Below are 24,575 nucleotides of genomic sequence, written 5' to 3' on the forward strand. Positions count from 1 at the left end.
CGGTTTGAATGTTACTTCGCGTATTTTTAACCTCATGTTTACCGCTGTGTACCACGTATAACCTTAATGTTTTACTGTTTGTGGTTTAAATTCAAACAGTTCTAGTATAAAGACAAAAACGAATCATAGTTAATAACATAATATGAACAAATAGGCAACCGATCAGCGCGATGCAGACAAATGAATTAAATCAAACTTACCTTACTGTTGATGAGCAAACAAACAAACAAGAGACGGAGTAGTCCAGGCAGTAACGGTTCGCGATTTTCTTCTTCTTCTTCTTTGCTTTATTGGCGAATCACATCTCATTGGTGCATACCGCCACCTACTGTACAGGAGTGTGCAAAGGGACTTAACAGACTATAATCAGACTATCAAAAAAAAAAAAAAAAAAAACCAATTAGGGATCCTAGATCCTCTTAATTAAACCTGACTCACTCAAAAAGATAAATAGGGATTTGATCTTATCACTCTTCATTCCTTCTTCCTTAAGGGTGTTTTCTATGCCACTTTCAGCCTCTCTCTCTTTCCATTGTTGTCTATATTCTGTGTACTTCCTGCAATTAAACAAAACATGATCTACATTTTCCATAACTTGACATTCAGTACATAGACCGTTATTCTTCCCTATTATCCTGAGTGTGCGGTTCGCGATTTTGAATTTTCCCGTCAAGCCCATAGGTTGAGCAGTCACACCTGAAGGGTGGGGGCAGATGAGTAGGTGCAGGTGCATTCTGGGAAATGTAGTCCTTTTCTTTAATATACTTTTTATAATCCGCGTTTTCACACTATGCATTGTTCTTTATACTTGATTATTAATAAAAAATAAAAAATATTTTTATAAAGTTTATTACGTTTACAAAACATGTTTAGTTGACAAACATGTTAACAGTTATTTGGAATGATGCTCAGATTTTCTTAAATATAAAATCTTTGTGAATCAGCAGCACCTTCTTGATGAAATACAAAACTCTTTAAACATGCCTCAGGAATTATCTCTGGGTTTAGTGGATGAGTGGCTCATCATTGGAAACATTGAACGTATACCTAAATGAATTCTTACTTAAATATTAGTAAATATAAACTAATGCTGAGTTAAGACATGTAACTTACTGAACTTACTTAACTACAACATGAACTCAAATTAATTTATTGTAAATGACTGCATTAACTAACAATGAAAAACATGTCGTAGTTAATGATGACTCTTCAATAATTTATTATTAGGATATGCTGTAACTCAGCATTAGTTCATGTTAAAGTAAAAATACATGTATGTCTTTTTTCACTGTGATATATGGACCCTTATTATATTATAAAGTCCCCATCTCTTTTGTTTAAATTGATTGATTGAAGACAAACATTATAATATGTGGTCTGACTTTGTGCAAGCATGCATTATCATATGCTAAAAGTTACCTCCTCAGATAGACTAGAACATTCATTGGTGCCCGAACATTTTCCTTACAAGGGCCAAACCTGACTGAGGGCCGTGGGCCAAAAGTAAATGTTGTTGTGTTATATTAAAATTAAAGTTGCCCTGATAACCCCTAATTTATAATTTTCTAATATTTTAAAAATAAATAAGCAAACATTACTCTTGTTTATGCATAACTAATGCAGTTTTATTTTCCAAGGCTTTTTGTAGAAAAAAGAAATCGTTTTGCCAATCAATTTTAAATATCCTTTTCTCTGTGTGCCACTGCCGCAAACTCTTCATTTTTAGCCTATAGTACCCGAGTTCATTAGGTTTTGTGATGCATTTTATACACCTTCAAATATGCATGAAACATAAAAAAATTTAAGGTCTTTTGTGGGCCAACTTTGGGCACCTCTGGACTAGAAGTACAGTAGCTGACAGGTATCTGCAGATATGTTTACCCGAGTTTGTCAGTCTGTTTCACCCAACATGTTTTGCATCCACATGTGAAAGACTGTCTTTTAGATTGTTTCTATTTTAAAAGATTTAATGAAATGTTAGGGTAGAATTATAATAACAACAGAAACAGTGAACTTCAAATCATGAGACATCAGCAAAAATAAGCAGCTTTACATTTCACTGACTAATTTATCAACATCCTAGCTAGCAAAAATGAGTTACATGATGTCATTTGAACGGCTTCTTTTAAACGATGTATGCAGCATTGAGAGATACGTTCACAATATTCTGACCTAGGGCAGTTGGAGACATGTTTTCAAAGTGTTGGAAATATATATTCTGAAATAATATTTGTTGCATTTCTCTTGAGTCAGAGACATAATTTTCACACATTAAAATGATAATTGTGTCCATTGAATTTTAGTTATTTTGAATGATGCTTAGTTTCTTAAATAGACTAATTAAATTATATTAATAATAAACATATTTAGAAAACACAGTTTTTATGTACCACAATACTGTATGTGCTGTCTTAAAGAGACATGGTTAACCCCCCACCCCACCCCACTCAGCTCTGAAAACAAAGAAGACACCTCTACCTGTGGGTCATAAACATATAAAAAGCCGTTCACACCTCACACCCACCGCTCCTCACAACCAGCTGTAAGGATTCCTGGAAACTTCCACCAGTTCCTACATACATCCACAAACGTAAGGTTTCTGGATGTTTCACGGGTTTACTTTGGTGTATTACCTTTCCAAGCACTCTGCCTCAAAAATCTGGCAAACCTAAAGTTTAGCAGGGATTTCCCATTCCGTATTTGTCCGTATACAGCTCTTTTCATGCAGTGTTTGCATTAAATTAATTACAAATAGATGTCTTGGCATTCCTTTTCTTTGATTCAACAGCTGATGTGTGCAATTTATCTTCGATAACAGGATGTCTCGAATCTATTTGCTTTAAAAGACTTTTCTCATGTTCAGAAAAGTTCTTTGATCGCACTCTCTTTTCAACTTCCATTGCCATTTGCTTCTCAGTTGCATAAAATTTGAACCTTTTTCCTGGTTCATTCCATGTTTTATAGGCAACCTCAATCCATCTAATCCTGATTTGCACATGTGGTATTACATTAATCAAGTGTATTTTAGTTGAGGACTCCATAGTCCAGGTGTTAGTAATCTGTACTTTATCTGTCTTTCAGAAAGCCACTTTTTAAGCCATGATTTACTATTCTAGATTAAGGCCTACTTCTGACATAATTTAATCTCGGTCCGGGAAAACCACCCCCTAATGTTTTACAAATGGACATCAAATTGACGTCAAACATAGGCATCAAAGATTTTGATGGTTGCATTACATTCATATATAAATTTGATGGGATCTTATGTCACTACATGACAAAATTTTACATGTTACAGGTTTTATCACATCAAAGCTCTCAAGACCTTTCTATTTAGGGCTGTCACGGTTATTAAATAATCGTCTTACCGCGATTGTTTGACCTCATCGCGGTGATTTTACATCACCGCGGTGATTGCACACATCTCTCTAAAAACACAGTGATTGCACACATCTTTCTAAAAAACACAAGGGGGCGCTGCAGCACCTGCAGCATCCCTACATCCACCACTCTGGCTGCACGCACTACAGTGCTCTGACGTCAGTATCATCGGAGTTGTACATCCACGGGTAAAATGGATCTAGTTTCAAAGCCTAATACAACGGCACCGATCTGGAAGTATTTTGGTTTTAAACCAGATGATAAAGGACAACCAAAGGACATTAAGACGGCAATATGTTGAATGTGTAAAAAAGAAATAGCCATGAAAGCGCCAACACCACAAACTTACGGACTCACCTGAAGATACATCACCCCACTGAATTCGCCGAAAACACTAAGACATCCGCGACCGCGCATCCGTCTCATCAATTGCCTATAACGCAAGCTTTTGAGCTATCAACTAAGCATAAACGAGACAGTATCAGATGGCGCTCTTTAACAGAGAGTGTAACGCGATACATAGGCAAGGAAATGCGGCCATTCAATACAGTCGAAAAATCAGCATTTAAAAAAATGCTGCAAAACTTCGACAAGCAATATGAACTTCCAGGTAAATCTTACATGTCCAAAACAGCAATTCCGAATTTATACAGGGAAGTAAAGGATGCCATTATCAAGGATCTAAAAGACATAGATTTTTTTGCTGCCACTACAGACATGTGGTCAAGTTCTAATATGACCCCTTACATGAGCTTGACAGTGCATTACCTTGCAACTGATTGGACCCTAAAATCAAAGTGTCTGGAAACAAGACATGTTCCAGAAAACCATACAGCAGATATACTTGCAGAATGCCTGAGTTGCATATTAACAGATTGGGCATTAGATGAAAAAAAAATGTCCTGCATAACAACAGATAATGGTGCCAATATTGTGGCTGCAGTGGCCAAACTGGGCTGGCCATGGCTTAACTGTTTCAGCCATAATCTCCATTTAGCTGTAACCAATGCCATACTGTAGCAAGTGAAAAGGAACGCACAGCTCGTGCCCTTGGACTGTGTAGGAATCTGGTTAGCACTTTCAGCATGAGCTGGATAAAAAAAGAGACCTGAAAAAGGCACAGATGGAGACCAACATTCCCCAGCATAGTTTAGTTCTGGTGAGTGAATTATTTTACTAATGTATTGTATTTTAAATTATTTTAACCATTATGCTTAAAATTATTTCATAAAGTAATATTTGTTTTCAAAACTGTAATGTCAGATAGTTTTGTTAATTATGTTTTGTAAGTTGTATATTTAAGAATACAAACATTTGTGTATTCATATTTTTTCAGGATGTCTCGACACGATGGGGTACAAAACAAAAAATGATCGACAGAGTTCTTGAACAACTTCCTGCAAACAGACGTGTCCTGTTTGATGACAGAAAGCATGGACACCTAAACCCAACATGGCAGGATGTTTCTGTTCTTGAGTCCATTAATGCAGCATTAAAACCTGTGGCTGACTTTTTGGGGAAAACTATGTGACTGTGTCTTCAGTGAAACCTGTACTTGACCTTTTAAGGGAAGATGTTTTATCCCCTGACCCCAAGGACACAATTCTGACAGCAAACATTAAGAAAAAAATGTGTGACGTCCTTGATGGAAAGTATAAATCTGCTTCACTTCAAGAGCTCCTGAGAAAGGCCACTCTTCTTGACCCAAGATACAGGGACCGCTTTGGATGAGCTACAGATAAAGATGAAACCAAAGACCAGCTTCTAAAGGAGTTGATGGAAATGACAGAGGAAGAACATACAGTTGAAGAAGGTGAGAAATACACAAAAATATTTTACCAAATAACTTAAAGGGGGGGTTTAATGGTATTTCAAGCATTCTGACTTATTAACACAGTTATAGAGTTGTTTCCTCATGCTAAACGTAGGCAAAGTGTCAAAAATGCAGTTGGGCGTGTTTCAGAGTATTTCTGTGCCGAATGCACTTCGCCAGGCTTCGTACAAGTTTCGGCTAATTTTTTTCGATTACGGTTCTAACTGACGTTTCAGGGGTTTTCGATACGTATCACTTCTTTATATGGGCTTCCGCCGGAAAACTTCCCCTGGAAAACCCCGCCCAGCCGTCAGTCAGCGGGAGACGCTAGAGCTTGCTAACAGCTTATCACGCCACTCAGCTTTGTTTAATTTCAAAAGTCAACAATGGCACAACAAGAAGTGTGTTTTTGGATGTAAGGAGAAGACATCCAGCCTTATGGAAACAATGGATATAGTTTATTATCCGGATTAGCAGCGGAGTTTTGCGTGTGTGTGTTTGATGCGGTGGATTTTCATGACGAGTTACACGCGGTAAGTAAGACTTCTGTCTATGTTGGAAATAGGCGCGTGTATATTATATAAATGACACGAACATGTAGTGAATCATAAGTTAAAACAGTGTTGTATAGTGTTGCATGACTCGTACTCGCTCCTCTCGTGTTATAACTCCTCCTTCTTCATTTTTTCGTACGTTATCGGAAAGATTCGGTAAAGCTAATCTTTCTTTTATAAATCTGATTAAACTAAAGACTCTTCAGAGATATAAAGGATGTCATACTACTCCATAGGTACTCCAGATTAATATCAGAAATGCAGAAACAGCGTGTGTTACGTGAGCTTTAAAAGAGATCACATTTATGTAGTTCAATCAAGTTAATTGAAAAAATCTAGTTTAAAATGTTAATAAATAATCTAAAAATACTAATAGCTTCTTTTGACTTTTTACAGCGTCCACCAGCAGAGCTGCTGTGTCAGAAGGTGATGAGTCTACAACACCACCGGCACCAAAAAAGAAGAGGCTGTGTGATCTGCTGCAGAGCAGAAGAGGTCAAGCATCTATCCATGACCATGGGGTACCCAAAAGAGTCCAGGCAGATACTGAATTAACACGGTACCTACAGGAAGAGGCACTAGAGACCTCTGCAGATCCTCTTATGTGGTGGCGAGACAATGAAGCCAGGTTTCCTTTGATCTCCAAGTTGGCAAGAAAGTACATGTGCATTTGTGCAACAAGTACTGCTTCTGAAAGAATGTTCAGTACAGCTGGCAATATTGTAAGCCCTGTTAGATGTTGCCTTAAGCCAGAAAAAGTAAACATGCTTGTTTTTCTTTCTCGTAATCTGTAGTTCAATCAATAATTGTAAAAGAGATCAGTTTGCATAGTAGAATTGTCTACTATTTAAGGCCTGTTCTGTTATAGGCAGTTTATTTTGATTGCATTTTTATTTAGAGTTATTTTCAGATACTTCGTTGTGTTTATTTCTGATAAAGAATATTCAGTTTTTTAAAAACATATCTATTAAAAAAGTACTTTTAAATATGTGTTGTGTATTAATATTTACTGCTAGGAAAAACTTTAAAATTTAATCAAATTTAATTTAAATAATCACAACAATGTGTGAAAATTATTTCATAAACAAACAAAAAATGAATGAGAAATAAAGCAATAAAACAAAGCCCAAAAACAGGCAATTAATCGTTAAAGCTCTAAAACAGGCAATTAATCGTCATAATCGGCAAATCCCTAAAACAGGCAATTAATCGTCATAACTGCCATGATTTATTAGGCAATTAACCGTCAGCCAAATTTCATAATCGTGACAGCCCTATTTCTATTTGTTAAAAACAAGGTGCAAGTTAAATAAAACCAGTTTTAAAGGTAAATGGGCAGGGTATGGGAATCGTGAAGTGCATCCATTTTAATAAGCCTGCCAACCAGGGGCGTATAGACCCCTTTTACTGTTGCACGTGTCCCAGTGTAAATCTGTTGTACCCAGTGTCCTATGTTGTGCTCCAAGTTAAAATTTTTACTTTATTTGCCAGTATATTCATTTACATTTCATATAGTCTTGTGCCGCGATTAGCAAAGTAATTCACGCTTGTAAACGCGTTGCAGTTCCACATTAACGGTAAAGACAAACTGGTGCAAGCACGTAGAAATCGATGTCCGCGAGCGGAGCGTCTGTGTTTACTTTTTGTAGCACTCAGTCGCCGCTCACTCAGAAGAGCACGCGAGAAAACATGACAAAACAAAAGCAAGTTTCTAAATAATATCAATCTTATTCTTACTCAATTGTTACTGGCTCCAGTCGATGTTCATCAGATTTTTGTTGTGCAGAGCAAGGAAATAGAAGCAGAAAGTATAGATGATGAGGGAGGTAAAACGAACTATATGCTCAGCCAGTCAAAACCAAGTATAGAGGTCTGCATTATTGTTGGGAAAATCAACACATGTTTGTGTACTGTTCTGTAATGTTAGATATGATATTACTGTTTAGTTCACTAGATCTACTTTAGGACACTACCATTAGCATAGACCAGCTTAATTATCGTGCTGGTTTAGCTAAACCAGCACCAAACCAGCATGGTACTTATGCTTGTCTATGATGTTTTTTTCAGGAGGTTTAGACACTATGCAGATAATATACACAAACAATCATGCACATATAATTTATTGTAGTAGCAGCTTAATAATGTTATTGTACATTTTTGTAAAAGACTCATTATCATCAGTACTGTAGAATGCAAATCTGCTAACATGCCATTTATGCCTTAAAACATATTAATACTGTTCATGTTAGGTATGTTAAAGAAAAAGTAGTGGGAGGCCTGTGCCCCAGTAGAGCTTCATGTCAACGGGCCTGCTGGAAAATAAAACAAGGATATAGCATGGTATTTGTTGATTCTTTGTTATTTATAATTTCCCATGACATTATGGAACTATGTGCTTGGTAATAAGTTGTGATAAGTGATCATGTGAACTCAATCACTACTGATCAGCAAATGTGCCTGACCTCGCGCCATTCCCACTGCAGTAAGTTGCTACTCAATTTTTTTCCAAGGTTGGCAGGTCAAGGTCAAAGGTCAAGGTCAAAGTTTATTTCTAAAGCACATTTACAAGCAGACACCACTGCCCCAAAGTGCTGTACAAGTATAAAATACAGTAAAAACACAGGATACAAATATTCCAACAATATTAAAAAAAAACAAAAAAATAAAATGTCACTGCTCAGTCATGATTCGAAAGCCAATGCAAACAAGTGGGTTTTTAACAATGATTTAAAACATTCCACAGAGGTAGCTGCTCTAATATAAGGAGGGAGCGAATTCCAAAGTGTTGGGCCTGCTATTGAGAAAGCTCTGTCTCCTCTTGTTTTTCGTCTGGACCTTGGACAGTGTAAAGACAGCTGGCCAGTAGACCTCAGAGTCCTACTTGGAGTATGCAAAGTAAGCATGTCAGATAAATATATAGGTGCCAATCCGTTTAAAGATTTATAAACAAACAATAAAATCTTAAAATGGATTCTAAAAACAACAGGCAACCAATGTAGAGTCGACAATATAGGGGTTATGTGTTCATTTCGCTTCTTACCTGTCAAAAGACGTGCCGCTGCATTTTGAACTAATTGTAAACGGCGGATCGAGCCCTGATCAAGACCAAAGTATAATGAATTGCAATAGTCTAGACGATTTGTAATCAGAGCATGCACAACTTTTTCCAGTTGGCTATGTGGCAGATAGGGTTTGACCTTCCTAAGAAGTCTAAGTTGAAAAAAGCTTGATTTTACCACAGAACTAATTTGCCTGTCAAGTTTAAAAGTGCTATCAATTAAAACGCCAAGGCTTTTTACATAAGAACAGCAGTTTGAAAATGTTGGGCCAAAAGCATCCAAGCCTGAGATATCTGCATCTCCAAAAATTATAACTTCAGTTTTGTCATTGTTTAAATTCAGAAGGTTCAGTGACATCCAATCCTTTACTTCACCCAAACAATTTCTCAGTACTTCTACTGAGTTTGTTTTAGTGTTCAACGGTAAGTAAATTTGGACGTCATCCGCAAAACAATGATAAGAGATGTTGTATTTTTGGAAAATAGATCCCAAAGGTAACATATACAATGAAAATAAAACTGGGCCCAAAATTGATCCTTGAGGGACCCCGCTAGTAATTGGGGCGCTTTTTGAATTGAAAGGTCCAAGGTTCACTGTAAAAGACCTCTCTGACAGATATGACCGAAACCAATTCAAAACAGTACCTTTAATGCCAACACAAGACTCAAGTCTGGACAATAGAATCTTGTGGTCAACAGTATCAAACGCTGCAGTCAAATCTAAAAGTACCAGTACAGCAGATGTACCAGCATCCGAAATTAGCAGAAGATCATTAAAAACTTTTAAAAGAGCAGTTTCAGTACTGTGGCCGGATTTAAAACCAGACTGGAATTTGTCACAGATTTTGTTTAAACTTAGGTGTGATTGTAGTTGGGCATATACATATACCACTTTTTCTAAAACTTTGGATAGAAAGGGGAGCTTAGAAACAGGCCTATAATTAGACAAAACGGAGGGGTCTAAGTTGTGTTTCTTCAGTAAGGGTTGTACAATGGCCTTTTTAAAAGCCACTGGAACATATCCGGCTGATAGGGACATATTTATCAGACTTAAAACAAAAGGCCCAATTGTCTCAAAAACATCTTTAAATAGTTTAGCTGGAAGACTATCCAAAGAGCAAACGGAATATCTTAAACCTTGAACCGTCTTGGATAAATCGGTAATAGATACTGGTACAAAATCTTCAAAGACAGCTGTACATAGTGATATAATGCTTGGATCAGGCACAACATGATGGGTTGCAGTTCGGATATTGGACACTTTATCAATGAAAAATTTACAAAATCTGTCACACAAAAGAGCGCAAGAGACAATACCAGCCTGATCTGGAGGATTAATTAACCTATTTAAAACATTAAAAAGTATATAAGGTTTGTGGCTATTATTCTGTATCAGATTTGATATATACAGAGATTTTGCGGCTCTGCTGTTAAAAACTGTTATGACTTAAAAGGTTGCACTGACAATGTAAAGAAACATGGCTAAAAAGTGCTACAGGTGAGGCAGGTTTTCGATACATACCTTTGTGCGAACGATGGTTTTCTGGTCGTTCACGCAATACATTTAAAGATCCTGCACTCATCCATTTGTAAAATGCTGGAGGGCTTCGAGAGATTTATGGTTCTTAAATGCTGTATGCATGTATGCGCTTACACCACACACAAGATATGCGAAAAGATCTAAGAACGTTACCTGCGGTAGTTTACTCAGATCGCCAAACCACACTTCATGGCAGTAGGGATCGATGCCGTCGATATCATTTTTTTTTTTTAAGGTATCGTACCTTGACGTCTTGGTTTAGTTTCTCTTTATAAGACACCTTCTCCAACTTTTTCTTTCGATTCATAACACTTTCTTTGAATCTCCGTACAATGTACGTTAGCGTCTGTTTGCTTGTGTGTAGCGTACAATACGGCGGATCCTTCCCACAATGCATTTCTACGCAATTTGCGATAACGTCGATTCCCGAGCTCTATACAACTAAGTCGACCAGAGCAGCTGAGCCTTCAAGCAGAAAAGGAATGTAATACAGTTTTTCACCATGACTGTTGTGCATTTCCTTAAAGGAACAGTATGTAGGATTGTGGCCAAAACTGGTATTGCAATCACAAAACTTGTGGCTAAAACTGGTACTGCAATCACACAACTGGTGGCCAATAAACAAAATGACAACATAAACATCAGTTGAGGGCTGCAACTCCACTTTTTAAATGACAATATCCTGGCCAGACCACTGTTGTCAGTGATAGAATAAGTATTTGAAATAAAAATGATTTCTTAATGTCTAGTGACATATCAGGGCCATATTATGATTAATTGATATAAATTTCTTACATACTGTTCCTTTAATCATCATAAACATTTCTACAACAATAGTGCACTTCTCAGATTAGTATTCACACTTTGTGCCACCCATGTCTGATAAAAAACCTGGACATATTGATGACCCGACCATGGCTACATTATGCTTACAAGTGCAGACATCCCAATCTGCAAAAAGTCATTTCAGGGAGGTATCCCAAAGCCCCCTACCCCCCCATTCCATAATATTTCTATAGGCCTACGCAATTATTGGCAACACTTTACAGTTCTCATTTGTTAACATTAGTTAATGTATTAACTAACATGAATTAACCGTGAGCAGTAGCTACATATTTTACGGTATTTGTTAATCTTTGTTAACGTTATTGAATAAAAATACAGCTGTTCATGGTTTATTCATGTTAGTTCAAAGTAGCCTAGAAATCTAGACGCACCCTAGCGGCCGCAAAATATATTTGCTGCCAGGGTTTAGTCTAGGCACTCACAATACACTTAACCGGTCCAAAAACCAAAATTTGGTCAGGCCAATCACATCGTATGTAGCGTCTGTGGGGCGGGCTTAACATGATGACGACAGAGCTGCAACGGTTCCTACTTGAAAACAGAGAATGGCTGCTGCTGCTGGCGAACATCTATCTTTTGAAGCGGCTTTGGCCGCGACTCTGGAGGACTTAGACTTATGTTTTTCTTTGAGAGAAGAGCAAATAAACCCTACTGAAGTCCTTTTTAAGCAAGAAAGATGTGTTTGGAGTTTTGCCGACTGGTTACGGTAACTACGTCACCTTCTTCGTTGCTCTGATCCGTCATAGCGCTATCCTATTGCGTGCAGAGGCATTTTGAGGGACAACCTTATATCCCGCCCCTTGCATTGAGCCGTTTGTGTGAAGAGTTGCCAGACCTTACATCTTGATGTAGGTCTGGCTAACCAGGCTAAGTTCAAAGTGCATTAACTTATGTTAACAAGATTTAAATTGTGTATTAGTAAATCTTTAAGTTAACATTAACAAAGATAAAAAAAAAATGCTTTATAAGTGAAGTTCATTATTAGTTCATGTTAACTAATGTAGTAAAAAAATTAACTAATGAACCTTACTGTAAAGTGTTACCCAATTAATATGTTAATTAATATATTAAAATATGTAGATCACTTTTACAATTTATAACCTGCTTATACTATTTATGTAAACTGTTTTTATTTATATTCCATTGCAACCTTAAACAGGTCTAAATAGCAACTAGCCGGTTTGAAAAAAATGCACATGAAATTAAACTTGTGAAGTCACCTCGACATGTATTTTACAATTATTTAACCCCGCATGGGCAATGCTGAAGTCACTGTTACAAACTGTACACCGTGCAAGATTGTAATGTTTAACTCAGGGTTACACTTTCATGTAGTCTGGCGTAAAATGTGTCTTATATTTTCGCTTTTTTCGCCAAATTGCATATTCACACAGCCTTTCATACCGGGACAGCTACCTTTTGCTACCTTTTACCATATTAATGGGTCCTGGAAAAAATATCACCACAGCTCTTTACGGAGGTTGTCGTTCTGTCAGTGGGACTTAACAATTGTCTGGCATCACAGGAGATGGCAACCTCATGTAAACAGTTGCAACAGTTACTGAGAACGTGTAGATTGAGGTTTCCCAATGCTCAGGTTTTCGTTCCTTTGATTAATTTTGCGGATGTTTTGGAAAAGGACGTACAATCGCTCATAGGTAAACTGAATGCTTTTATTGAGAAGAAATGTCAGTTTCTGCCTGATCTAAGTAAACTTCTATTCTGTACAGAATCACGTGATCCAATTCATTGGACTCCTAAAACTGCAACTGGACTCCTAAAACTGCAACAAACATTCTTGAGTTTTGGCTTTTAGGTGGGAAGGAGTCGGATTCCACGACCTCCCACCTATCAAACATAACCAACCTTTCTTCTTATAGATTAACTGTAGTTGAGATGTAGGTTTTGGAGAGGGGCTTAAGGGCGCACTCACATTATCCAAACCAAACCAAACCATGCCCCAGCGCGATTGTCACCCCTCCCAACTCCCCCAGGTGCACGCACTCACACTGTACTTTTTATCGATCCGAGTCCGGGCGCGCTTTCGTCATTAAGATGCGATTGTTTTGAAAAAAGCAGGAAGTAAAGCTCTCTCTTAACACTGTAACCCACCGTAATGTTAAGTCTGTGTTTTTTATTCGTTTGCGAGTCGTTTGGTGCGCGATTACAGACAGCCCTCTCACATGTCATCATATTGCTTAGTTGAACTGTCACGTGCGCAGCTCGGACATTCACGTAACCCCGCTGCTCGCATCAAAAGGTTTTTACGGAGGCAGATGAAGGTGAGTGGTTGCGTAACTGACGTCTTCACCTTTTGAATCGTGCTCAGGCGCGATTGCGCTCACACCACAGCCTTCCGCGCCTGAGTCCAAGTGAACCGCGCTCCGGCCCACCTCTGCAACCCGGCCGTGGCTTGGATTAAACAATCCGGGCGCGGAACAGAGCGATCACACTAGTCAAACAAACCAGGCTTTGGGGGTCAAACGCGCCCGAGCGCGGTTTGGTTTGGATAGCGTGAGTGTGGCCTAACTTTTATCCCCAATCCCAGCCAGGTGAACCGCGGGGAACTCCAGAGGCATTGTTCACTGTTATCACAGAAGACTTAAGCTTTTAGATCATTTTCAATGTCAGTCAACATACAAGCATGGACCATTTACAGACCCTTCCATTTGGGAGCCGGATTCCACAACGTTGTCTGGGCCTATTCAGGAGGTAATTAAGAAGGATTTGAGTAGCTTTTCTAGATACAGAAGCAGAGGAAGTAGAACTTCGAATATCACAGAGGAGCAAGGCAAGCTCTAAATAAACTTAAAAATAACAACTCAATTGTGATAAAACCTGCTGATAAAGGCTCACAAATTGTTATTAAGACCAAATCCCAATACTTATTAGAAGCAAACAGACAGCTGAGCAATGAGCAACATTATAAGCCCCTGTTATGTTCCATCCCACAGGAGACTCGTCAAATGATTCATGACACAATTGATCAATTATACAACCCCAAATCAGAAAAAGTTGGGACACTGTAGAAATTGTGAGTAAAAAGGAATGGAATAATTTACAAATCTCATAAACTTATATTGTATTTACAATAGAATATAAATAACATATCAAATGTTGAAAGTGAGATATTTTAAAATATCATGCCAAATATTGGCTCATTTTGGATTTCATGAGAGCTACACATTCCAAAAAAAGTTGGGACATGTAGCAATAAGAGGCCAGAAAATTTAAATGTACATATAAGGAACAGCTTAAGGACTAATTTGCAACTTATTAGGTCAATTGGCAACATGATTGGGTATAAAAAAGCCTCTCAGAGTGGCAGTGTCTGTCAGAAGTCAAGATGGGCAGAGAATCACCAATTCCCCCAATGCTGCAGCGAAAAATAGTTTTCTGAGTTTCTCAGAGAAAAATTGCAAAGAGTTTGAAGTTATCATCATCTACGGTGTATAATATCATCCAAAGATTCAGAGAATCTGGAACAATCTCTGTGCATAAGGGCCAAGGCATGAAAACCATACTTGATGCCCGTGATCTTCGGGCTCTTAGACGGCACTGCATCACATACAGGAATGCTACTGTAATGGAAATCATAACATGGGCTCTGTAATACTTTGTAAAACACAATCCACCGTGCCATTCACCGTTGCCACCTAAAACTCTATAGGTCAAAAAAGAAGCCATATCTAAACATGATCCAGAAGCACAGGCGTTTTCTCTGGGCCAAGGCTCATTTAAAATGGACTTTGGCAAAGTGGAAAACTGTTCTGTGGTCAGACGAATCAAAATTTGAAGGTCTTTTTGGAAAACTGGGACGCCATTTCATCTGGACTAAAGAGGACAAGGACATCCCAAGTTGTTATTAGCGCTCATTTCAGAAACCTGCATCTCTGATGGTTTGGGGTTGCATGAGTGCGTGTGGCATGGGCAGCTTACACATCTGGAAAGGCACCATCAGTGCTGAAAGGTTTATCCAAGTTTTAGAGCAACATATGCTCCCATTCAGACGTCGTCTCTTTCAGGGAAGACCTTGCATTTTCCAACATGACAATGCCAGACCATATACTGCATCAATTACAATGTCAAGACTGCGTAGAAGAAGGATCTGAGTACTGAAATGGCCAGCCTGCAGTCCAGATCTGTCACCCACAGAAAACATTCATCGCATCATAAAAAGGAAGATGCGACAAAGATGACCTAAGACAGTTGAGCAACTAGAAGCCTGTTTTAGACAAGAATGGGACAACATTCCTATTCCTAAACATGGGTCCTCCTCCAGCTGTTCCTTTATATGTACATTTAAATTTTCTGGCCTCTTATTGATACCTGTCCCAACTTTTTTGGAATGTGTAGCTCTCATGAAATCCAAACTGAGCCAATATTTGGCATGACATTCAAAATATCTCACTTTCAACATTTGATTTGTTATTTATATTCTATTGTAAATACAATATAAGTTTATGGGATTTGTAAATTATTCCATTCCTTTTTTACTCACAATTTCTACAGTGTCCCAACTTTTTCTGATTTGGGGTTGTATTTCAATAAATATATTAATAAAAAGCAGAAATCTTACCTTCTTGGTCTGGATCCTCCTAGGCCCAGACAATTTTACCTCCTCCCCAAAATCCACAAACCTTGTGAACAGTGGACCGTTCCCTCCGAAGTCCCCTGCAGACGGCCCATCGTTAGCGACTGTTCCTCTGAATCCAGTAGAGCGGCAGAGTACATAGATCACTTTATTAACCCCTTATCACAAAAACACTTTAGTTATGTCAAGGACACGTATGATTTTGTGCAGAAACTTAAAGACTTACAAGTTCCATCTTCGACACTCTTTTTCTCTATAGATGTAAGCTCATTATATACAAATATAGATACAAACCTAGGCCTGCAGGCTATTAAGAGGATGTACCAGATGTTTCCAGACCCCACAAGACCAGATAGGGAGATCTTGCAGCTCTTGGAGCTGAGCTTATCCAGAAACGATTTCGAATTTAATGATAGGTACGGCCATGGGCAAAAAGTTTGCCCCGGCCTATGCCAACATATATATGAGCATGTGGGAAGAAACGTGTTCACAAAGTGCCCCAAATTGCCTCTTAGATATTTTAGATATCTGGACGACATCTTTGGACTTTGTGAGCACTCTTTGGATGAGTTTCATAATTTTATAGAGATACTAAATACCCATCATGATGCTATTAAATTTACCCATAATGTACAGGCAGATAAAATTGAGTTTCTTGACACACAGGTCTTCTTTTATCCTGCAATTAATAATATGAAAAACTTAGCTACGAGGGTCTTTTTTAAAGAGACGGCCAGACATGCTCTTCTGTATAAAAGCAGCTATCACCCCAAACATACCTATGAAGGTCTGATAAAATCTCAACTCATTAGGTTTAATAGAATTTGTACCTTTCCCGACGATGTGGATAGGGCGACCGGCACTCTTTTTAAAGCCCTGAGGCCAAGGGGGTATTCTAAAAGATTTTTGAGAAGGATTAAGGCAGAAGTTAGTAAACTTTTCAAAATAAAAGCTTAAAAATTCTGAAGAAGAATGAAAATATGATACCTTTTGTGGTTACGTACTCACAATCCCTGGGCCGACTGGGTGGGGAGTTCAAGTCCCATTTCCAGAAGAAGCAGGGAAAACAGGGTGGCTTGGAAAATTATAGATTAGTTATGGCATATAGGAGGAATAGAAATTTAAAGGATATACTAGTCAGAGCCAAACTGACCTCCAAGATGCAAGACTTGAGTTTGGAAAATTACTTTTTTAAACTACAAGTAGCTTTTAATAGTGCTACAGGAGTAGGTACACTGACAACAGGTAACATGGAATTAAAGACCTCGAATTTAGTGTATGGAATTCAATGTACTTTTTGTCAAAAACTCTACGTAGGAGAAACAAAAAATCCTTTGGAAGCCAGATTGAAGCAACATTTGTATTATATTAATAAGGGTAATAATCATTTTAAGACGCACTCGATCAGTCACTTACGTATAACGGGATTAGAGTCCAATACCACATGGTCCATCGGACAGAGACGAGCGGCTTAGCGACGTTGGATGCGGGTCCTGAATACAATCCATCCTGAGGGTTTAAATGAAAAATTTTATTTCATTTGAGTTTATTTATGATATTTTATAAAAATTAAAAATTTTATTTTTACTTACGTTTTCTTCTATCCCTTAATTTTTATGTTAGGACCCGCAACCAGGTGAAGGGATATTTAATCTTTAAAAGGAAGCAGGTGTAGCGTCGGAGAGGTGGCGCCACCTGTTGGCATAATTCCCTGTTAAAACACGAGGACAGTGAATAGAGAGTATCTTTCAAAATAAAAGTCCGAAAAACCAGGGGCACTTTGGGTTTTAATTTTTTTTTTAATATTTTAATATACAGGTAATTTTAGATGATTGTTTTTTAAAAAAGTAACATGAGACAAAGATTGCAACTCACAAGGCTCATTAACATTAATAAATATCACTCTTTTGTGTGGTGTGCAGTGGAAGCCTTTAAAAGGTAGCACTTATTTTATTAGCACTTATTTATATTTAAAAAAAATTGTGTGTACTTTTGTGGGTTATTTTTTCTTTTTTTTCTTTATTTTTCTTTATTTGATCACTCTTTTAGGAGCCGATGTGAATTGCAATGAGACAAAACAAGGAGCGTGTAGGGGTCATTTTATTCACAAACATAAATAAACGTTGAAGTATTGCTGGAAGGGGAGGCCAAATAAAGAACAAATAAATATTATATAGAGATCAAAGGGGTGGAGAACACAAAACAAGAGTTATTTTATTTTATTATTATTTTTAACCCCTTACCCACTCTTTTGACTAAACTCAAAATCCAAAAACATAAAACCAGAGTGATTGAAATTATATTTTCTAACCCACCCGGTGCCTAAACCCAAAATCTTATTAACCACATTGTGTTTACTAAATTTTTTTAACCCTAACCTAAACCTAAAATCTAAAAACGCAAAACAAGAGTTATTGAAATTATAATTTTTAACCCCTTACACACTCTTTTTTCTAAACCCAAAACCCCAAAATACAAAACAAGAGTGATTGAAATTATATTTTCTAACCTCTTACTCACTCTGTGCCTAAACCCAAAATCTCATAACCACAATGTGTTTATTAAACATTTTTTTCCCTCACCCTAACCTTATTCTAAACCCAACTCCTGGAACCCTAAACATAACTCATTTATTCCCTAAACCCAACCCCAAGTCTTATGTTACTGTAACCCAAATTACCCCTTATTTATTTTAATTATTCTTTTCTTTTTTATCCTGCCACCTATCTTTTTTCAAAACCCAATGTACGACAGCTAAACAAAAGAACGCCTCCTTATATTTTGGACTTTGTTTTTATTATTTTACTCTTTCTGTATAGTGTTTGTTTTTATTTATTAGAGCTGAGTGGTATGGAATCAAATTTATATTTGATTGTACATTTTCTTCTTCCTTCTTTTATCCCAAACATAATGTTTTAAAAGTGTACCTGTGCCTGAGCCAGCCTACAAGGCGTTCAGTTCCCCTAACCTAACCCCCACATCTGATTTTTGAACCTGTCTTGGGCAATATTTACACTGCATGGTTCAAGTGACCGAATTCCGATTTTTTCCTCTCATTTGGCACAGATTGGATATGATTGTTGAATTATTTTCTCAGATGAAATTCAGGCCTCACTCATTTGTTGTAATAAATCGGAAATCAATCGGATACGTGCAATTGCGTGTGCCATGTAAGCAGACAAATCAGATATTCCCCAGTAAAGTAAAGTTTTACGTCATTAAAAAAGTGAAAAAATTCCTATCAACTCAACTACTTTCACGTATGACTTAATGGCGCGATGGAGGACATGCAGGCTCAACAAAGTGGAGTACTTTTTTTCTCTGCTTACGAGAGCAATGATTTGTTGACCTTTAAAAAAAGTGTGGAAAGCAAAACACTGGATAATTAGAGATACGCAGATGAGTTAATGTCACCCAAATCTGCAGCCAAAAAACAAATCATCCACCCGCCACAGACCTGTACCAACATGCTCTGATTTGTATCATATTACTATAATTCTTATGTGTTATTACGCGTAGGGCTGTGACGGTTTGGATTTTTTTCTTACCGCCATGAAGCATCAAATAATCACGCTGTTATGCGGTTTTGATCCCAAACTGGAGAAATTAGCTTGTTACAACAGCATTAGCAAGTCATGCTGTCAGTAAGGAATCACCTGCCTTACTGTTGTCAGAAGATAGAGGAACCGCCATTGGAATTCTGAAAGTCAAATTGGAATGAAAAATGTTTGTCCAATTTGCAAAAAATACCACTTTCAGTAAGAACATCAGGTGATATACTTACTTCCATTAGCTAATGGAAATAGCTCCTCTACCTCTCTGTGCTGGTTCCACCTACCTGGTCTTTGGAAGCACTCATAAGAAGAGCGTGTGTGCTGTGAAGAGCTGTGGTGTGGAGTGCGGGACCGCTGACGTGGGGTGCTGTGGGTCAGAGATTGGGTCTGGTGAAATGAAGTGGCGTGGTGTGGCGTGCGGGACCACTGGCGTCGGGTGCTTAAAGGGAAATTCCGCCTTGAAATGATCCTAGGGTTAATAACAAACGTGTACCGAGTTCGACCGTTCACTGGAGTTTGTTTTCATGTTAGTCTAACGTGACCAGTGTTATTGCTAAACGCAAATTAGCATGTTATGGTAGCCTTCGGGGCATCAGTGCATTAAAAACGAAATCGCTATGTCTATACTACTAATAATGCTCAAAATAACCCCACACTTACACTGTAGCACAATGAGGGTCTCTATATGTAAACCGAAGCATTGAGAACTTTGCAAGTGTACAGGCAGTTTATTAAAAATAAACACTTACCGTTCACGTCTGGATCACATATCCATGCGGGCGCCATCTTGGGAAAACTAAACTCTCGCGTGAAATGTTGTTGCCCGTTGTTGTGGAACAGGTGTTGTGCTTTCACGCGAGAGTTCAGTTTTCCCAAGATGGCGCCCGCATGGATATGTGATCCAGACGTGAACGGTAAGTGTTTGTTTTTAATAAACTGCCTGTACACTTGCAAAGTTCTCAATGCTTCGGTTTACATATAGAGACCCTCATTGTGCTACAGTGTAAGTGTGGGGTTATTTTGAGCATTATTAGTAGTATAGACATAGCGATTTCGTTTTTAATGCACTGATGCCCCGAAGGCTACCATAACATGCTAATTTGCGTTTAGCAATAACACTGGTCACGTTAGACTAACATGAAAACAAACTCCAGTGAACGGTCGAACTCGGTACACGTTTGTTATTAACCCTAGGATCATTTCAAGGCGGAATTTCCCTTTAACATTTTTTAAGTGACTAATATAAGTCCACAAAACTCATTCTTTCATTCTACTCATTCTATTTTCCCAAGACTTTTCAATACACGATCTCGTATTCTAGAGTTTTTTCTCCTACTCATTCACATCACATAAAACAATATATTGGTTTACAATTTCTAAGTCACTTTTTGGTTGGGAAGTCAATATTCAAGGAGGCTGGAAAGCTCCTAAATAATCTGTGATTGACAGCTGAGGAAAGAAAATACTTGCATAATAAGCCTTTAGGCAGGAATGTAAAAAGCAACACAAAAGAAATGCCTTCCCATTCGTGATCCTGCATTAAATAAACTTACTGTGCAGAGATATATGTGAATAAACAAGGTTTTAGATGTGCTGTTTGCAATCGCGCCTTTTGTAAGAATACCACAAAGCGTGTCAAATATGAGGCATCAGAGTCCTGCAATAGGTTGGGTACCCGCATAAAAGTGGCTAAAATGGGTGGATTTTGATATTCCTAAAATTCATGGGTGGGGATTCATGGGCGGATAATTAACTCCTTGCGGGCGGGTAGTAGCGCAGATAAAAAATATGGGCAACATTTATGTGAAAATTACTATTAAACGCAACAACGATTACATTTGACCCATCACATCACCACCACTGCGACAGTGCAACTTTTGTTGATGCTTCTTCTAGCGGATTTGGAGCGAGCAAATGGAGTACATAAAATAGTTGACAACGTTTCTAAAGGCATAATCAGATGTTTGGAGAAAATGTGGTGTAATACGAGATCAGAAAAATAACATCATAAGTGGCTTTGCGGCTTGCAAAGCATGCCATAAAGTTTTGGCATTTGATAGCCGGAAGCTAGGCTTGTCTTATCTTAGGAAGCATGTCGAGACATGCAGCAGCACAGCAGAGTATTCCAGTGCGACAATTGACATGTACTTTGCCAAAGGCTACAAACCTCCAAGAGGGGAAGACATGGAGGCGATAGCACAATTTGGTTGTGCAATTTGTGTGCCAAGACATTAGATGATGTGAGACTATGTGCGGCGATGGATTTTTTAAAATTGACACTGGGGCATGATCTGGCCTTTTGAACGCGCATCAGCTTCTGCCCGATCCAACTACTGTATCCTGTAGGATCACTAAATATGCCAAGGATTAAAGATAAGACATAATTCCGGAGCTAAGGGAACAATTGACCGAGAGCAATGGGGCTGTGATGTGGATTTGTGGACGGATGATTTCCGAAAAATTTGATATCTCTGTGTGGCAATACAATAGTTTAAAAGTTTATATTTGGCAAAGAGGTATCTGGTGTCATTGAGTCATTATTTTAAGCAGTGACATCTCCAGAATCGTCTGCAAAAAACACTGAAAGTATCCGTAGAGATGCGATGGAAATGTGCTCTTCTGGTGGAACGTGATGAAGAACAGTGTCTTAACTGCATGAGCAAGGAGACTTTGCATGACATTGTGAATTGTTTGGCACGATCCAAAGAAGCAACCAAAGCCCTGGAAGCATCCAAAACTTCGACCATTCACTTGACAAGCTGTGTGATTGGAGCGCCTTGGACGTCACCTTCAGTGGTGTTCTACTGGCAGTCTGACATTCTCATCGCGTAAAGAAAAATGCCTCAAAATTTTAACAGTGAAATTTGAGCTGCATATCTTGCACACGCTGGGAATGTTCTTGGATCGAAAGTTGAAAAGCCTGAAGCTGCTGGCAGACCATGGAGAAATTATGGGAGTTCATAGCGAAGCACGGTGTCTTGTGAAAGGTAAGGTATTCAATCACAAACTAGTTGTCTTCAGTGGTGAAATGTAACAAAGTCAGGGCTAAAAGTATTCCGACCGGGGGCCGGATTTCTGGCTAGTGGGCAGGTCCGGACTCCGGTGCAGGCAAAACTTGCAAATTACACTCGGCGGCACTTTCGGCACGGAAAAAAACGAGCGTCTCACTTCCATTATGAGCGCGCATACCGCGCGGCTACATTTGAATTAACAAACTGATAATAATAACCGGTCCCCTTCAAACTACCACCTTGATTCACGAGTCAGCGGTCACAGCCAATCGGAGCATGATATTAGGTTGTCTTAGCCAATTGCTAGAGAGGAGGGCAGGTCTTGTGCAGAAAGTGAACCAGTTCGCAATTAGTTTGTAGGCTACGCACGCTATGGAGAATGAATACATCTGCTTTGGAGAAGAAAGTAAAAACAAGTGGCGCTGGGCATTGCTTTAAGAAAAAGGACAAAACACGGTAAGGCTTTAGGCCAGTGGTCTCAAACTCCCGGCCCGCGGCCGTTCCTCCCCTTCTATGCGGCCCATGTCTGCTTTCAAAAATATAATATAATCTGCCCCGCAGAAAGATTATCATTTACTTAGTTTTATATTTGTTTAATTATTGATGTAAATTTTTAAGGGGCCGTTCATATGTTGCGTCTAAAAACGTGTGTTAAACGCGAGTCAATGCAGTTCTTTTTTCATTCCTAAGCGCGTGAGAGGTTGGGCGTCCTCCGTTGCTACGCAACCATGAGTGGCTCTCACTCTGACCAGGGAGGATAACGGAATACGTGATCAGATTTTATTCCTCATCTGCACCTCACTTCAGTCATATCATTGTCACCATGCGATCAGTTAATCTGATCGGGACTTTGGAGTGTTCGTCCAGAGAAGAGCTGTACTGTAACTCGGGGTTACTCAACTGTTACTCAGAGAAAAGCTACGCGGGGTTTGTTAGTTCAAGTCACAGCTTTCATTGGCGACACCTCATAAGCAGTGCGAGTTGTAATGCAACGCATATTATAAAAAGAGGAAAGATGAAGAGAAACGTACAAAAGATAAAAGTAGCCTATAGACCAATTTAGAGTAGACGTCACAGTTACGTCACTGCAAGCTGCGCGCGCAATGCGGTTGCAGAAAAACAGTGGAAATGATTTAGACACGAGTGAAAAGAGCAAGATAACTCACTGGAAAATGTTCGATTGTGCTGTTAAGTGTCAGAATAAGAATGCCAAAAAAGATGGCTTTCATTTTTATAGAATTCCATCGTCAAAGACATCATTTGAAGATAAACGTAGGTGTTTATGATTACAATAAGCCCTTAAAGGGATAGTTCGGCCAAAAACGATATTAAACCCATGATTTACTCACCCCCAAGCTGTCCGAGTTGCATATGTCCATCGTTTTTCAGACAAACACATTTTCGGATATTTTAGAAAATATTTTAGATCTTTCTGTTCATTAAATGTAATGTCACGGGGTCCAGCAATAGTCCACGACCTTCAAGTCCAAAAAAGTGCGTCCATCCTTCACAAATTAAATCCAAACGGCTCCAGGATGATAAACAAAGGTCTTCTGTGGGTAATCCGTGCGGTGTTGTTGTAGAAATATCCATATTTAAAATGTTATTAACGTTATAAACTACCTTCCGGTAGCGCCGCCATCTTGGAGTGATCCGCATTCAGGATGAGAGCTTACGCAGCGTACAGAGTTTCTCTGCTGCTGCTCTGTGCCCCCGCCCTCCGAATTTGTCATACGTCACTAAGAAAAGTGCGTACACTACGCTAATACTCTCTCCTGAGTCTAAGATGGCGGCGCTACCGGAAGGTAGTTTATAACGTTAATAACATTTTAAATATGGATATTTCTACAACAACACCGCACGGATTACCCACAGAAGACCTTTGTTTATCATCCTGGAGCCGTTTGGATTTAATTTGTGAAGGATGGACGCACTTTTTTGGACTTGAAGGTCGTGGACTATTGCTGGACCCCGTGACATTACATTTAATGAACAGAAAGATCTAAAATATTTTCTAAAATATCCGAAAATGTGTTTGTCTGAAAAACGATGGACATATTCAACTCGGACAGCTTGGGGGTGAGTAAATCATGGGTTTAATATCGTTTTTGGCCGAACTATCCCTTTAAACGGACAGAATGGAGCAAGGAATTCATCTGGAAATCTTTTAATAATTAGAATATAAAATAAGTAGAGAAGATGTCCGGTGTTCTGTCGAAGTCTG

The 24,575-nt window shown here is 38.6% G+C and overlaps 2 long non-coding RNA genes across 2 annotated transcripts in view; one reads left to right on the forward strand and one right to left on the reverse strand.

The window, feature by feature from the left end:
• LOC135783532 (uncharacterized) overlaps nucleotides 1-24,575 on the reverse strand; it is a 417,164-nt gene that overhangs the window by 236,900 nt on the left and 155,689 nt on the right. The window lies entirely within an intron of this gene.
• On the forward strand, nucleotides 4,385-6,561 carry LOC135783726 (uncharacterized). The gene is made up of 3 exons (XR_010545747.2): nucleotides 4,385-4,540; nucleotides 4,718-5,194; nucleotides 6,145-6,561. It is a non-coding gene; the product is annotated as an uncharacterized lncRNA (long non-coding RNA).

This window comes from Paramisgurnus dabryanus, chromosome 2 (genome assembly GCF_030506205.2).
Source record: "Paramisgurnus dabryanus chromosome 2, PD_genome_1.1, whole genome shotgun sequence".
NCBI classification, from domain to species: Eukaryota; Metazoa; Chordata; class Actinopteri; order Cypriniformes; family Cobitidae; genus Paramisgurnus; species Paramisgurnus dabryanus.